The sequence below is a fragment of the Bos javanicus genome, chromosome 1 (genome assembly GCF_032452875.1).
Source record: "Bos javanicus breed banteng chromosome 1, ARS-OSU_banteng_1.0, whole genome shotgun sequence".
Classification (NCBI taxonomy): Eukaryota; Metazoa; Chordata; class Mammalia; order Artiodactyla; family Bovidae; genus Bos; species Bos javanicus.
This window is the reverse complement of record NC_083868.1, coordinates 20,847,757-20,863,593: the sequence shown is the minus strand read 5'-3', so window position 1 is coordinate 20,863,593 and position 15,837 is coordinate 20,847,757. Positions and strand designations below refer to the sequence as shown.

At 36.3% G+C, this 15,837-nt stretch overlaps 1 long non-coding RNA gene across 5 annotated transcripts in view; it reads left to right on the top strand.

The window, feature by feature from the left end:
* LOC133253735 (uncharacterized) overlaps positions 1-15,837 on the top strand; it is a 460,793-nt gene that overhangs the window by 311,998 nt on the left and 132,958 nt on the right. For all 5 annotated transcript variants that reach the window (XR_009738405.1, XR_009738416.1, XR_009738423.1 and 2 more), the window contains exon 6: positions 8,143-8,188. This is a non-coding gene — a long non-coding RNA (uncharacterized LOC133253735). The remainder of the gene's footprint in view (positions 1-8,142; positions 8,189-15,837) is intronic.

The following is a 15,837-nucleotide window of genomic DNA, read 5'->3' as shown; positions in this document are numbered from 1 at the left end:
TATCTTCAAAGAAATTAGAGATACCAAGGGAACATTTCATGCAAAGATGGGCACAGTAAAAGACAGAAATGGTATGGACCTAACAGAAGCAGAAGATATTAAGAAGAGGTGGCCAGAATACACAGAACTGTATAAAAAAGATCTTCATGACCCAGATAATCACAATGGTGTGATCACTCACCTAGAGCCAGACATTCTGGAATGTGAAGTCAAATGGGCCTTAGGAAGCATCACTAGGAACAAAGCTAGATGGAATTCCAGTTGAGCTATTTCAAATCCTAAAAGTTGATGCTGTGAAACTGTTGCACTCAGTATGCCAGCAAATTTGGAAAACTCAGCAGTGGCCCCAGAACTGGAAAAGGTCAGTTTTCATTCCAATACCTAAGAAAGGCAATGCCAAAGAATGCTCAAACTACTGCACAATTGCACTCATCTAACATGTATGGATGTGAGAGTTGGACTACAAAGAAAGCTGAGCACCGAAGAATTGATACTTTTGAACTGTGGTGCTGTAGAAGACTCTTGCAAATCCCTTGGACTGCAAAGAGATCCAACAAGTCCGTCCTAAAGGAGACCAGTCCTGGGTGTTCATTGGAAGGACTGATGCTGAGGCTGAAACTCCAATACTTTGGCCACCTCATGTGAAGAGTTGACTCATTGGAAAAGACCCTGATGCTGGGAGGGATTGGGGGCAGGAGGAGAAGGGGATGACAGAGGATGAGATGGCTGGATGGCATAACTGACTTGATGCACATGAGTTTGGGTGAACTCCAGGAGTTGGTGATGGACAGGGAGGCCTGCCATGTTGCGATTCTTGGGGTCGCAAAGAGTCAGACACAACTGAGCAACTGAACTGAACTGAACTGAATGCACTATAAAGTAATGCTCAAAATTCTCCAAGCCAGGCTTCAGCAGTACATGAACTGTGAAGTTCCAGAAGTTCAAGCTGGGGTTTTAGAAAAGGCAGAGGAACTAGAGATCAAATTGCCAACATTCCCTGAATCATTGAAAAAACAACAGAGTTCCAAAAAACATCTATTTCTGCTTTATTGACTATGCCAAAGCCTTTAACTGTGTGGATCACAATAAACTGTGGAAAATTCTGAAAGAGATGGGAATACCAGACCACCTGTCCTGCCTCTTGAGAAACCTGTATGCAGGTCAGGAAGCAACAGTTAGATCTGGACATGGAACAACAGACTGGTTCCAAATAGGAAAAGGAGTACGTCAAGGCTGTATATTGTCACCCTACTTATTTAACTTATATGCAGAGTACATCATGAGAAATGCTGGGCTGGAAGAAGCACAAGCTGGAATCCAGATTGCCGGGAGATATGTTAATAACCTCAGATATGCAGATGACATCACCCTTATGGGAGAAAGTGAAGAGAAATTGAAGAGACTCTTGATGAAAGTGAAAGAGGAGAGTGGAAAAGTTGGCTTAAAATTCAACATTCAGAAAACTAAGATCGTGGCATCTGGTCCTATCACATCATCAGAAATAGATGGGGAAACAGTGGAAACAGTGAGAAACTTTATTTTGGGGGGCTCCAAAATCACAGCAGATGGTGACTGCAGCCATGAAATTAAAAGACGCTTGCTCCTTGGAAGGAAAGTTATGACCAACCTAGACAGCATATTATAAAGCAGAGACGTTACTTTGTCAACAAATGTCTGTCTAGTCAATGCTATAGTTTTTCCAGTAGTCATGTATGGATGTGAGAGTTGGGCTTTAAAAAAGCTGAGTGCCAAAGAATTGATGCTTTTGAACTGTGATGTTGGAGAAGACTCTTGAGAGTCCCATGGACTGCAAGGAGATCCAACCAGTCCATCCTAAAGGAAATCAGTCCTGGGTGTTCATTGGAAGGACTGATGTTAAAGCTGAAACTCCAATACTTTGGCCACCTGATGTTAAGAGCTGACTCACTGCAAAAGACCCTGAGGCTGGGAAGGATTGAAGGCAGGAGGAGAAGGGGATAACAGAGGATGAGATGGTTGGATGGCATCATTGACTCAATGGACATGGGTTTTGGTGAACTCCAGGAATTACTGATGGACAGGGAGACCTGGCATGCTCTGGTTCATGGGATCTCAAATAGTCGGACATGACTGAGCGACTGAACCGAACTGAACTGAGCTGAAAAATTTATACTTTATTAGTAAAGTCAGAAATGTACTGTTTTTAAATTGAATTTTATTTTTTATCCTTAAACTTCTATGTTGATCCACATAGAAGAATATGGGTTTTCAAGTAAAAATATAGTACCAGGATACCTCATGTAATATGAAGAGAAGCTAGACAGGAACCTCAAAGCTAAAAATGTGGAAGTTTTCATGCCCACTATTCTTAAAATGGCAGTACTCAGCATAGTGGAAATCAATGGAAAACATATGCTTTGATAATAAAATTAGGCTTTACTTTAAATATTATGTTATACATTTGTATTCATCTATTTATATGTAAAATAAGAAAACTTATTTAGACATTAAAAAGGTTTTAACCCAGTTGGCCCACAGGTAATACAAAACATTTAAATTCAATTTTTTAAAATTATTTAAACTTTTTGTTTTATTTTGGAGTATAGTTGATTAACATTGCTGTGTTTGTTTCAGTTATACAACAAAGTGACTCAGCCATATATATACATGTTTCTACCCCTTTTCAGAGGGTTTCCCTGGTAGCTCAGAAGGTAAAGAATCTGCCTGCAATATGGGAGAACTAGGTTCAATCCCTGGGTCGGGAAGATACCCCAGAGAAGGAAATGGCAAACCACTCTAGTATCCTTGACTGGAAAATATGGACAGAGAAGCCTGATGGGCTGCAGTCCAGGGGGTTGCAAAGAGTCAGACATGACTGAGTGACCAACACTTTCACTTTTCACCCCTTTTCAAATTCTTTTTCCAATTAAGTTGTTACAGAATACTGAACAGAGTTTCTTGTGCTATATAGTGGGTCCTTCCTGGTTATCCATTTTGGATATAACAGAGCATACATTTCAATTCCAACGCCCTATCTACCAACACCCACCACTCCCCCCTGTTAACTATAAGTTCAAATTCTATTTTAATAAATACTTGAAATATAATTCTCTATGGGCTTCCCTGGTCGCTCAGATGTTAAAGAATCTGCCTGCAATGCAGGAGACCCAGGTTCAATCCCTGGGTCAAGGATAAAGCATGCATATTTTATGTTGAGGTGTAACATGAAGACATAAAGGTGGTTGTTCCTGTGTGCTGAGAATGAAATGCTACAGTCTAATTCTGCTTTTCTTAAATGCATTAAGCAACTTTGTCTGTGGAATATACACTCGTTGAGTCCTCTTATTCTGAGGAAAGAAGAAAAGACTTTAGGAATCAAGCATAGTTGTGTGGGCATTCTCAGTCACTCAGCTCTGTCTGACTCTTTGTGAGTCCAGGGGGTGCAGACCACCAAGTTCTTCTGTCGATGGAATATCCCAGGCAAGGATACTATAGCAGGTTGCCATTTCCTACTCCAGGGGACCTTTCTGACCCAGGGATTGGACCCAAGTCTCTTGTGTCTCCTGCATTGGCAGGTGGATTCTTTACCCCTGAGCCACCAGGGAGCCCGAAAGCATAATTAGATTTATACAACATTTTAAAGTCTTTTGATTGTTTAAACTGCATTTTTCTAAAACAGGATATGTTTTAAGTGTTTTTTGGTGGCATCTTTAATAAACAGTAGTCTCCTCAGTGGAAGAGGAAAGCAGAAAACAAGAGAGCTTCTAATTAATTTCGTATTAAAAATAGTAATTCGACATTCACTTCTTCCTTCTCCAACTGTCTACAACATCTTGTATCTCACACTCTGGTAATCTTGCCCTAAAGTGGCAGGGATTTATCCTGTGTATGTCACTTTGAAACGTGTAGACATGTTTATTTATCATAACCCTGATAGTAGAGTTGTTTATAAAGCCAAAACTCTAGTCTCTAGCCAAAGATATTTCAGAACATAAATACATAATGGATTAAACCATATATTTCAGTGTTTAGCCATACTTGCTTGTGTACAACGTAAATGCGTTCACCCACAATACTATGTGAATGTTTCCATTTATATATTTGTAAGAGGGCTGACCTCTAAATAGAAAAATGTAGAAACATTTTTACTTCATTGCTTACCAAAATTTCAAAGAACATACTTCCTTGTAATTCGGTATGTTTATACTAATATATTTGTAAGAGGGCTGACCTCTAAATAGAAAAATGTAGAAACATTTTTACTTTATTACTTACCAAAATTTCAAAGAACATATTTCCTTGTAATTCATTCTATGACTTTATTTCTCTTAAATATGGTTGGGTTAAGTTGCTTAAACTTTGGCTCGCAGAAATAATTTTTTTTTTCAGAATTCTTTCCTCATGATTTAAGTATAATTGAAAAATTGTAGCAATAAAATCCAACAAATATTTCTTATTACTAAATAATGCTCCATCTTCTTAGAGACACTAGTACTTTGACTAGCTACACTCCAAATGTTTAAATTTCACACTTGGAAACACTTTTTTATTCCATGTCTTTTTGATATCTGATGTAACTTTTAAACTGTGACTCTCGTCCTTTGACATTCTGCAGTGGAAACATGAATTAATCATTGAGTTTGTCCAGCAAGCAGAGTGACATCTTACTGTGATACTATGAGCTTCCAGCAGGGCCAACACAAGCTGTACCTGAATTTACAGCACAAGAAAATATCCCCATAGGAGTAACATTGCTGCATGCTCAACTTCCAGTCCTCAAAATTCTAGATCTTGTTAGTACAGGGGTGGATTCTATTCTTTTGCAATGTTGACTCTATTATTGCATTTTCTGAAAACATAGAGGTTACTGTTAACAGCAACACAGACCGGGGTCCAGGGGTTACTGCCCACCTTATAAAGGCATTCATAAGATATGGTTTAATAAGCCATTGTTATTGTTACAAAAATTGCATTTTATTAAGGATCACAAATGATTGTACATATAATAAATATGTATTTTTAATGAAGTCTAGTTGGATTGCAGATGATTTCATTACTGCGTATAGTTATACAGATGAGCTTAGAGAGGGGAGCCATTTGTTAGACTTTCCTTGAAGACTGCCCTGTAAAAAGATTTTATGCAAAGTGATACTGTGTTGGTTCTCTCACACCCTGCTTGCAGTGTTCAGTAGAGACAGTTTTTGTCAGCTTTGTAGCTCTTGTTTTTTCCCTTTTTTTTCCCCCTGACTTTTGTCACTGATTATAAGAAGTTTATGACTAGAATCTTGTCATTTAACTCTTTAATTGGCCCTCCATATACAGGGGTTCTGCATCCATGGATCCAACCTACTGCTATTTGGAAGGTATTAACAAAGTATTCTAGAAAGTTTCACAAAGCAAAACTTGAATTTTCCATTCAGATAACTCTTTACATAGGATTTACATTGTATAAGGTATTTTACTTATCTAGAGATGATTTAAAGTATATGGAAGGAGAGAAATACAAGAGGGAGATTAATAAGATATACAGACTTCCAGATACAAAATAAATGAATTAGAGGTATACAATGGAGAGTGTGGGAAATACTGCTGTTGTTGTTTAGTCACTAAGTTGTTTCCAGTGCTTTCTGACCCCATGGACTGCAGCACACACAGTCTTCACCATCTCCCATACCTTGCTCAATCTCATGTCCTTTGAGTCGGTGATGCCATCCAACCATCTCATCCTCTGTCACCCCGTTTCTCCTCCTGCCTTCAATCTTTCCCAGCATCAGGGTCTTTTCAAATGAGTCAGTTCTTCACATCAGGTGGTCAAAGTATTGGAGTTTTAGCTTTGGCATCAGTCCTTCCAGTGAATATTTAGAGTCAATTTCCTTTAGGATTGACTGGTTTGATCTCCTTCCAGTCCAAGGGACTCTCAAGAGTCTTCTCAAGCACCACAGTTCAAAAGCTTCATTTCTTCGGCACTCAGCCTTCTTTATGGTCCAACTCTCACATCCATACATGACTACTGGAAGAACCATAGCTTTGACTATATGGACATTTGTCAGCAAAGTAATGTCTCTTCTTTTCGATATGCTGTCTAGGTTTGTCATAGTTTTTCTTCCAAGAGCAAACCTCTTTTAATCTCATGGCTATAGTCACCATTTGCAGTGGGAAATATAGTCAATAATTATGTAGTATCTTTGTAGAGTATTATAACGAGAATTATCATGATGATCATTTTGAAATAGAAATATCGAATCACTTTGTTGTCTACCAAGAGCGCAGTGTTGCAGGTCAATTATACTTCAAAGCAAACAAGCAAACTCACAGAAAAAGAGATCATATTCGTGGTTACCAGAGGTACTGGTATAGGGAGGGTGAATTAGATGAAGGCAGTCAAAAGGTCAAACTTCCAGTTATAAGATAGATAAGTACTTTGGATGTAATGTATATGACAATAAGATAAATAAGTACTGGGGTGTAATGTACATGATAAATATAATTAGCACTGTTGTATGTTAGATATGAGGGTTGTCAAAAGAATGATCCTAAGAGTTCTCATCACAAGGAAAAGTTTTTTTCTATTCATTTTTGTATCTATATGAAATGATGGCTGTTCACTAAATATATTGTGTAAATGATGATGCATGTAAATCAAATAATTATGCTGTGTATCTTAAACTTATTTCATGCTATATGTTAATTATATCTCAAAAGAGGAAGGAAAAAAGTTAAAGTTTATAGGAGGATGTGCATAGGTTACATGCAAATTCTGTGCTATTTTATAGAGGAACGTGAGCATCCAGGGATTTGTGTATCCATGGGAAAGAGAAGGTCCTAGAACTAATCCCTTTCACATACCAAGGGAGGACTATATCTCTCTTTACCAAAGAAAGGAGTTTTGAATGATGTAGATAAAATAAATATTGATTCAATAGGTCATTTATGCAATTAGGAGTATGAAGCTTTGCCAAGAAGATGGAACTTTTCCAAAGCAAAATGCAGAATTCCACTCTTCTCTACTCCTTCCTAATCTTGGAAGTTACGAAGAATTAAGTAACTTAATGCTGTGGGATGAGGCTGGGAAATGGATATTCTACCCTTAGTTTTGCCATAAGCTAACTATAGGCTACTGCTTTATTTTGTAAAGTGAGGATGTTGAACCAGTTGATTTTTAAGTTACCTCCTAGTTCTAAGATCAGTTCTATTCTAATGAAGATCACCAGAATTTCCTTATAGTAATTTCCTCTTCGAGGTAATATCTCTCTTAAAACTCTGGAACATGGGACTTGATCTCACTCCAGGTTGAAATCTTGTGATCATATCCACAAAATGGACTACAAGTTAGTACCTGTATTTTTTAACTTAATTTTTATTTTTTAACACAGAAAACATTTTCTATTGCAGTATGGCAGTTAGCAATGTTGTGATAGTTTCAGATGAACAGTGAAGGGACTCAGCTATATATATACATGTATCCATTCTCCCCCAGATGCCCCCTTCCATCCAGGCTGGCACATAACATTGAGCAGAGTTCCATGTGCTATACAATAAGTTTTTGTTGGTTATCCATTTTAAATATAGCAGTGTGCACATGATCTTCCCAAAGTCTGTAACTATCCCTTCCCCTGGAAACCATGAGTTCCTTTTCTAAGTCCGTCTCTTTCTGTTTTCTAAGTAAGTTCATTTATATCATTTTTTAGATTCCACATGTAAGAGATGTCATATGATATTTGTTCTTCTCTGTCTGACTTACTTCACTCAGTGTGACACCTAATGATATAAAAAGATGTTATTAAATCTAGAAGTGTTTGCGATTTTATAGGGTTTTTTTTTGTTTCATTTTGGCAATAAGGCATGATTGTTTTTTCCTTTTTACCTCTACTGTCAACGGTAAAATTGCTAAATTGGCTAATAGTTGTAAATAAGAAGAGTCTTAATCACTATGTCCATACCCAACAGATAGCAAAAATCTCAGTCAACATATATTTTATTGTAATGCTTATGTGCCCTTCAGTGCTGCCAAACTCATTTGTGGATGGAAAAGCAATTCCTTGACACAGTAAATAAACTAACCCCCAGCAAATAGACCACGAACACTCAGTGTTAATAATAATGCTAAAACAATCCTCCTATTTTGTTGCTCTCTATGTCATGCATTTTCTATTTATTTTTTAGGATATCCTTGAAGATTAGTCAGAGAGCCTCTTATGTGCCTCTAAAGGTAGGAAAAAGAACCCTGATTTCTGGTTATAGAATATATTTGTAATTCTATGGCAAATAGAATGCTTTTGTTTTAGCTATGTTTTAATACTTTACACCTCTTTTTAGATATAGACATAATTAATGTTGCTTATTTGGAAAATCTGAAAAATGTGTTATCTCTACTCACCTGTCAACTCGAAATCATCCAATGCATAGTGTTTAATTGTCAGTTTGCACTTTTCTTCATATTATTATATACTGTGAAGTTAAAGTGAAAATGTTAGTCACTCAATCATGTCTGACTCTTTGTGCCATGAACTATAGCCCACCAGACTCCTCTGTCCATGGCAAGAATTCTCCAGGCAAAAATAAAAATGACTAGTCATTCCCTTTGCATGGGATTTTCCAGACCCAGGTATTGAATGCAGGTCTCCTTCATGCAGGTTGATTCTTTACTGTTCCCCTTACTATTACATATTACTACAGTTTATTGTATTATTTAGAGTTTTTTTCCCCTATGGGCAGAATTTATTCATTATTTTACATTTTGTATTACCTTCATAATTTTAGCGTAGTTTGACATTACCATTTATGACTTCAATATATCAAGAAGATAATTTTATAATATATACACTTATGTATGAGCTTCCAAGGTAGCTCAGTGGTAAAGAATACGCCTGCCAATGCAGGAGACGTACGAGATGTAGGTTAAATCCCTGTGTCTCTAAGATCCCTTCGAGGAGGAAATGGCAACCTACTCCATCCAGTATTCTTGCCTGGAAAATTCCATGGACAGAGAAGCCTGGCGAGCTACAGTCCATGGGGCTGCAAAGGGTCAACTCTACTGGGCACACACACACGCATGCACACTTTTGTATATTAACGTACAGAATATATTGTTGCTGCTGCTAAGTCTGCTGCTGCTAAGTCGCTTCAGTCGTGTCCGACTTTGTGTGACCCCATAGACGGCAGCCCATCAGGCTCCCCTGTCCCTGGGATTCTCCAGGCAAGAACACTGGAGTGGGTTGCCATTTCCTTCTCCAATGCATGAAAGTGAAAAGTGAAAGGGAAGTCGTTCAGTCATGTCCAAAGCTCAGCGACCCCATGGACTGCAGCCTTCCAGGCTCCTCCATCCATGGGATTTTCCAGGCAAGAGTACTGGAGTGGGGTGCCATTGCCTTCTCCGGAATATATTGTTAGAAACTATGATTCTCTAACCTACCATAATTTCATACTTTTCTTCTTATTTTAAAACTATAATTTTTAAAGAAACAACCAAAGTTGCCATAAATATAATTAGCTATCAGTAATTTATTAAAATAAATTTTAATTTGGAAGAATTTAATTTTGTATTAGCTTTTCTTAATGAGTGCCAGAAAATGTGTCCCTTTTCTTGGCTAGAATATATGTGAAGATAAATTTAGAATTTCTACTCTAGTAGATACTTCTCAGATAATAGCTTAATTGCAGCTATTTCAAACCAAATTGTTTAATTGTGGTGAATCATATGCAAATTGTTCAGATGTAGGTCAACCTCCCACTTGCACATTCTAGCACCTCTTCTCTAATTCAAGACAAACTGCTCAATTTCCTGAAAGAGGCAGAATGGTACAGATTAAGAACATATGGCAAAAGCAAAATGATAATAACATAAAAACAACAATGAGCTAGGAGTCATAAAGATGGCAAGCAAAGCAGGTTGCATTTATTTTACCTTAGCTGATGATCTTCTGTGCTTGATGTGTGTTTGGTACACTATCGTTTGCTCACTGCTCGTGAGATTTGTATTTGGCAAATCATGGTGCCTCTAAGTTGCTAAGTCTCCTCACCTGTACTCATTTTCGGTGTTCTGGCTGAGTGATACAAGTCGACTTCACAGATGGACAACAATACCTTGGGTAGCTCTGAAAGTGACCAACTGTGATATATTGCTATTGTAGAAGGTCTGGAAATCCTTTATTTTCCTAGCTACTACATTCTAGTTCTAATCTGTAATTGCCTTTGTGGTGGGTCATTGTATCACTTTCTAATGAACGACTGAGATTTTATGAACTCTATTTAAACTTTATATGTCATCTGCTATGAAACAAAAGAATTTATTTACAGTTTCTAAAGCACCAATGAATGATAAAGCAGATTCATGTGTTTTTTATGTGTTGTCTTTAATCTCTAGGAGATTATCACCAATATTTTTGGTATTTTGACAGAAAATAATGAGACTTGCTGGTTACTGACAAAAAAAAAAAAAATTAGCCTTAAATCTAATAAAATTCGAAATCTGCCTTACTATAAACATAGTTTTTAACATTATCATTCTTCAGTGGAGTTTGATTTAAGAATTTGAATTTGTATTTTCATGTAGTTTATGATATTTCAATTTTTCTGAAATTTGTTTTGAGTTAAATTTTTCATTCTTGAAGAATTATTGAATTAGGTTACTGACTTAAATAACACCTGTGTTTTTTTCAATCTTAGAATGGGAAAAAATTATATGTTGTATGCTTTGTAATTCTTTCAATATCAATACTTTTGTTGTTAGGAAGTGTTTCATATTAAAAATAGAGAATTATACTAAATAGAAAAATATGTTTCCCTCAAAGTTAGCTACTGCTAAAGTTTTGGTGTTTTTCTTTCATGGTTCCTTCTTTACATACACAAATATCAATATCAATCTGTGCACACAATGCTTTCACACTATATGCATGAATCTATGTTTTTTTAGCATTTTAATTATGAAGTTTCTTCTAAGTCAATATATGTTATCTATTTCATCCTTTCTAATGGCTGCATATTAGACAATTTTTTGATGTGCCATGATTTATTTAATAGGCCCTTTAAATCTTTTCTTAAATAGAACTTTAAAATAGAATGAAAGCAGGCCTTCCTTAATTACATTTTTGGCAGGCATACAAAAGAATAATTCTCACTTGTACTTTGAATTAGGAAATTAAGGAGTAAAGAAAAAGTGTTACAGTAAAGAGTCATAAAAAGTATTAGGTAAGTGCACATAAATGGTCAGGGGAAAGAAAAGCTCATAATGTAGATGTTTATGCAACTGTGTTCTAGGTATGTAAGAGTAACGTTCTGATTTTTTTTTCAAGATTCACCCCAGATGAAACCTTATTTCATAGCTTTCAAAAAGATGTTTCCCTTCATCCTCATTCTCACCAGTCATCTTACATCTTTATAAAGCTTTTGGAAAAATAGATGTCTTCATACATGTTATGTCACATACAGAATTTCATCTTGTATTTAATTTTTTTCCCTACAGGATGTTAACCTTTAGAGGGTAATGACTTTGTGTTACTCCTATTTGAACTTAGTAGGTGCTGAATAAATGGCAGTCAGCTAAATTGGATTGAAGTGTGACAAGGGGGAGAAATCAGGTAGAAATGTTTAGTCCTACCAAATGTTTATAAAGGACCACTACCTACCTATTATCTTTGGAGTAACACAGTAGTAATTGTTAATAATTTTTCTGATGAATGAGATACAAAAGATATAAACACATGATTTTTGATACACAGTAAAAGTTCTTTTAAATTGAACTTTAATGATTCTTAGTTGCATTCAAGCTTAAAATCAGACCAGTTGTTTCAGAAAATTATTTATAAATTTATTTTAAAAAACCTGTATTGTACTGAAATTATACATTACCTCATATGGATCTAAAAATGCTTTGCCAGCCTTAAAGTATTATACACATGTAAGACATTATTTTTATTGATAAGACAGTAATAAATTTGTCTCTGTGGGTTAAAAGTACGGATAGTTAATTGCAAAGTAGAAATTACATGTAAAAGAAGCAATTCTTTGCATTAATTCTGTTAGTAGAAGCAGAGTATTGTTAGTACTTGTATGTAATGCAAGTTGCTACTCGTGCTGTTTAAATGAATCTTTGACATTATCTCAACCAGCAAAAGTAGACTTATTAATGGCTTGAATTGTGTCTAAAAAAATCTCTGATTTCATACTAGTCTGAATTCAATGGTAGTATTAATTTACAATATCTTGAACATATGTATCAAATTATTTTTTAACAGAAAAATGAAAAATAAGTGGGTATAAGATCTCTTTTGAAACTGAAAGTAATGCCTACCGCATAATAGTTTTTCTCCTCATCTGACTTCCAGAAGTCACCAGCCCCAAACTCTGATTCTACAAACATCTTATTGGACAAATCAGGAATGAGGAAAGAATCTTGCTCAGTCTTCTAAATAAATTTTTGAGCTTACTACTGACCTTTACTTGCCCAGAACTTGAACCTTAATATTTCAGATATATGCTTTTGTGTCACTTTGTTCTCAGAGCTCTCCCATTTATTGTTATCTAATATTTGGCTAGGGTTACAAATGCAGGTACTTTTGGAACCCATGAGTATAGCCAAAGGGGGTGTAACAGACCAATACTGTACATTTGGGAGTGGTGTGGACTGAGGAAAAGACGATCGCATGCTCAACAAACAGGGGCTGTTTCTACTCATTCCAGTCATACTTTCTACCTAACACTATATTCCAGGAGCCATAACTTCTAAAGGTAAAAGGAATTGAATATTGAAATTTCTATGTGAAATCTCACAGTTTCTAAATATGGGCTCAATTTTAAACATTGGGGAAAAAAAAGGAAACCATGTAAAGGAATCATAGCATGCTTTTAGGTAAGCAATTTGCTACATTTGCATAGATACCCTGCAAATACTTACTCAGTCAATGAGTGAATTATGGATATCTATAAGACACAGGGAAATAAATGAACACTCTAGCCCTTGTTCTCCCGTGTTCGTTGGAAATTTCATGTAATACTTTAAGGAGGACAATAGCCATTAGAAATAAATATGGAGACCTACAGATAAGCTTTTTCAGTCTATATCTGGATTCTGGAAAAGAGAAAGCAAGAGTGAGCTCAGTAAGCAAAGGTTTTGTTAAGATATATTATGATACGCAAAGAATGATGTTATCACTTTTTGAACACACTTTTATCTTATTCCCAACTTACCTTATGCTCTTAATTTATTACTCTTTTCTTTAGTCCCTCAAATCTTTTGTCATTTTGTTAATTTTAAAAGAAATTGGTGAGTTAAGATAATGACTCTATGGGAAGTCAAACACAAGGGAAAAATAAAAATCAAGTACGCCAATTTTGTCACATAATCCTTAATGAATAAACATGGGTTCAGTGGACTCTGGTTTGTTTTACATTTTGACCTTCAAGATTTACTTTCTTTTTGAGATCTCTCCTGCTTTCCTTCTGGACAAACTCACCTTCCTTCTTTCATTTCAGTCCTTTATTATATCACCACATTTCACTGCATTTAATGGCACCTAATTACAGTTGCTCACACATCTCTCTTCCCAAGTAGACTTGAGAATCTCAAGGCCATAAAAAATATCTTTTAACAATCATAAACTTATAGAAATTTGTACCTACATTACAGAGAACTTTTCCACTGAACCATTTGAAAATAAATTGCCAGCATAATGCCACATTACCCAGAGTGCTTTAGGATGTGTCTCCCTACAAACAAAGACATTTCCCACATAACCACAATAAAATCATCAATATCAGGTACTAAGGACTAAATTGTGCCCCACATTATAGTCATATAGCTTCCCTGGTGGCTCAGATGGTAAAGAATCCACCTGCAATGTGGGAAGCCTGGGTTCAGTCCCTGGGTTGGGAAGATCCCCTGGAGAATGGCATGACAACCCACTCCGGTATTCTTGCCTGGAGAATCCCCATGGACAGAGGAGCTTGGAGGGCTATGGTCCAAGGGGTCACAAAGAATCAGACACAACTGAGCAACTAAGCACACTCAGTCCCACTCACATGTCAAAGCCCTAACCCCTCCTCCAATCCCCCGTAATGGTATTTGGAGAATAGCCTGCGCCAAGTGTAATGGTATTTTGAGGAGAGGCCTTTGGTAGCTAAGCAGGTTTAGATGAGGTAATGAGCATGGTGCTCTCATCATAGGTTAGTGCTCTTATAGGAAGAGATGCCAGAGAGTTTGTTTACTTTCTCACTGTTATGTGCGAACAAAAGCAAGAAAGAAGGAATTTGGTGAGTTCCTTGATCATGGCTTGCCAGCCTCCAAATCTATAAAACATAAATTCCTGTTGCTTGAGCCACCCAGTTGATCCTATTTTGTTAACACAGCTGCAACGAACTAATACATCAGGAAATTAACATCCTTACTTAGTTCACTACTATCTAATCCCCAGATCCCATTCAAGTTTCATCAGTTGTCCAAATAAATTCCAACTATTGGTCTGTAGTGTGTAAGAATTTGTTTCCAAATTATGTGCCTTGTTTTTAGTTTCATTTTATTAGTCTTCATGAATGTAGAAAAATTCTACAGACTTTCCTTGACTTTTACGACCCTGATACTTTTGAAGATTACACTCCAGTTGCTTTGTGGCACAGCCTTTAATTTGGATTTGTTGGAATTAAGGGCCATAGTTTATGCAAATTTAGATCCTAGCATCTAAGACTGTGTCTGGCATATAGATGATATTCAATAAACACTTGTTGAGTAATGAATTAGTTACTGAAAACTCTGAATCACTTGCATAATGCTAATAGCAACAATTTCAAAATTTTAAAGAGAAAATTGTAAAGCAGTTTCAAAATAAGAAATAAAGAAAACACACACACACAAACTCTGATGTCTTCTCTTAGTGTTTTTGAGATCTGTTCTTTATTTGTTGAACATGCATACATTGGCTATTGTGTAAGTTAATAACAGTTTCTTTAGAGCAGTGCTTCTCAAAGCGTGGTCTGTGGATTGCTTCCAGTTTATGTTCTATTTCTGGTTCATGATGACATTGGGGTTACGTATTTAGAAATCCTTTTTAGCATTTTGACAAAGTGGTTCTATTTCTGTTGGATCTATTAATTCTGAAGTGACATATTAGATATATTTTATCTGATTTTCTTTTTTATTCCATTTATCTAGTAATTAATTTGCATTGTATTTGCCATATTATTGATCCATAATGGATTAGAAGTTAAAAATGGCTCATTTATCACAGTTTGTGGTTATTCCCATCAGAGTAAATTGTGATTAAAGTGGATGCGAACTTGGTGGAATTTGACCTTGCACCTAAAGAATGGGTAAAACCTTCTTGTTTTCTTCAGTCGTTCAGTTATGTCTGACTCTTTGCAACCCCATGGACTGCCACACTCAAGGCTTCCCTGTCCTTCATGATTTCCTGGAGTTTGCTCAGACTCATGTCCATTGAGTCAGTGATGCCATCCAACCATCTCATCCTCTCTTACCCACTTCTCCTCCTGCCCTCAATTTTTTCAAGCATTAGGATCTTTTCCAATGGGTTGACTCTTCTCATTAAACAGCCAAAATACTGGAGCTTCAGCTTCATCAATAATCCTTCCAATGAATATTCAGGTTTGAATTACTGTAGGATTAACTGGTTTGATCTCCTTGTTGTAAAATAGGTAAAGATCTTACTAGTTTATAAATTAGAGAAATGAGCAATTCAGGCATAATAAAGTATGAGAGGAAGCTTATGTCTATTTGCATTATGTGGTTCCACGTGTGCACTTATTTGTGTGCTTGTATGTGTTGGATGGGTATTAGAAGACAGGAACTTCAAGAGATGATAAGACCTCATGATTCTAAAGGGAGCCGAGAGCAACCCCTCCCATATTTGA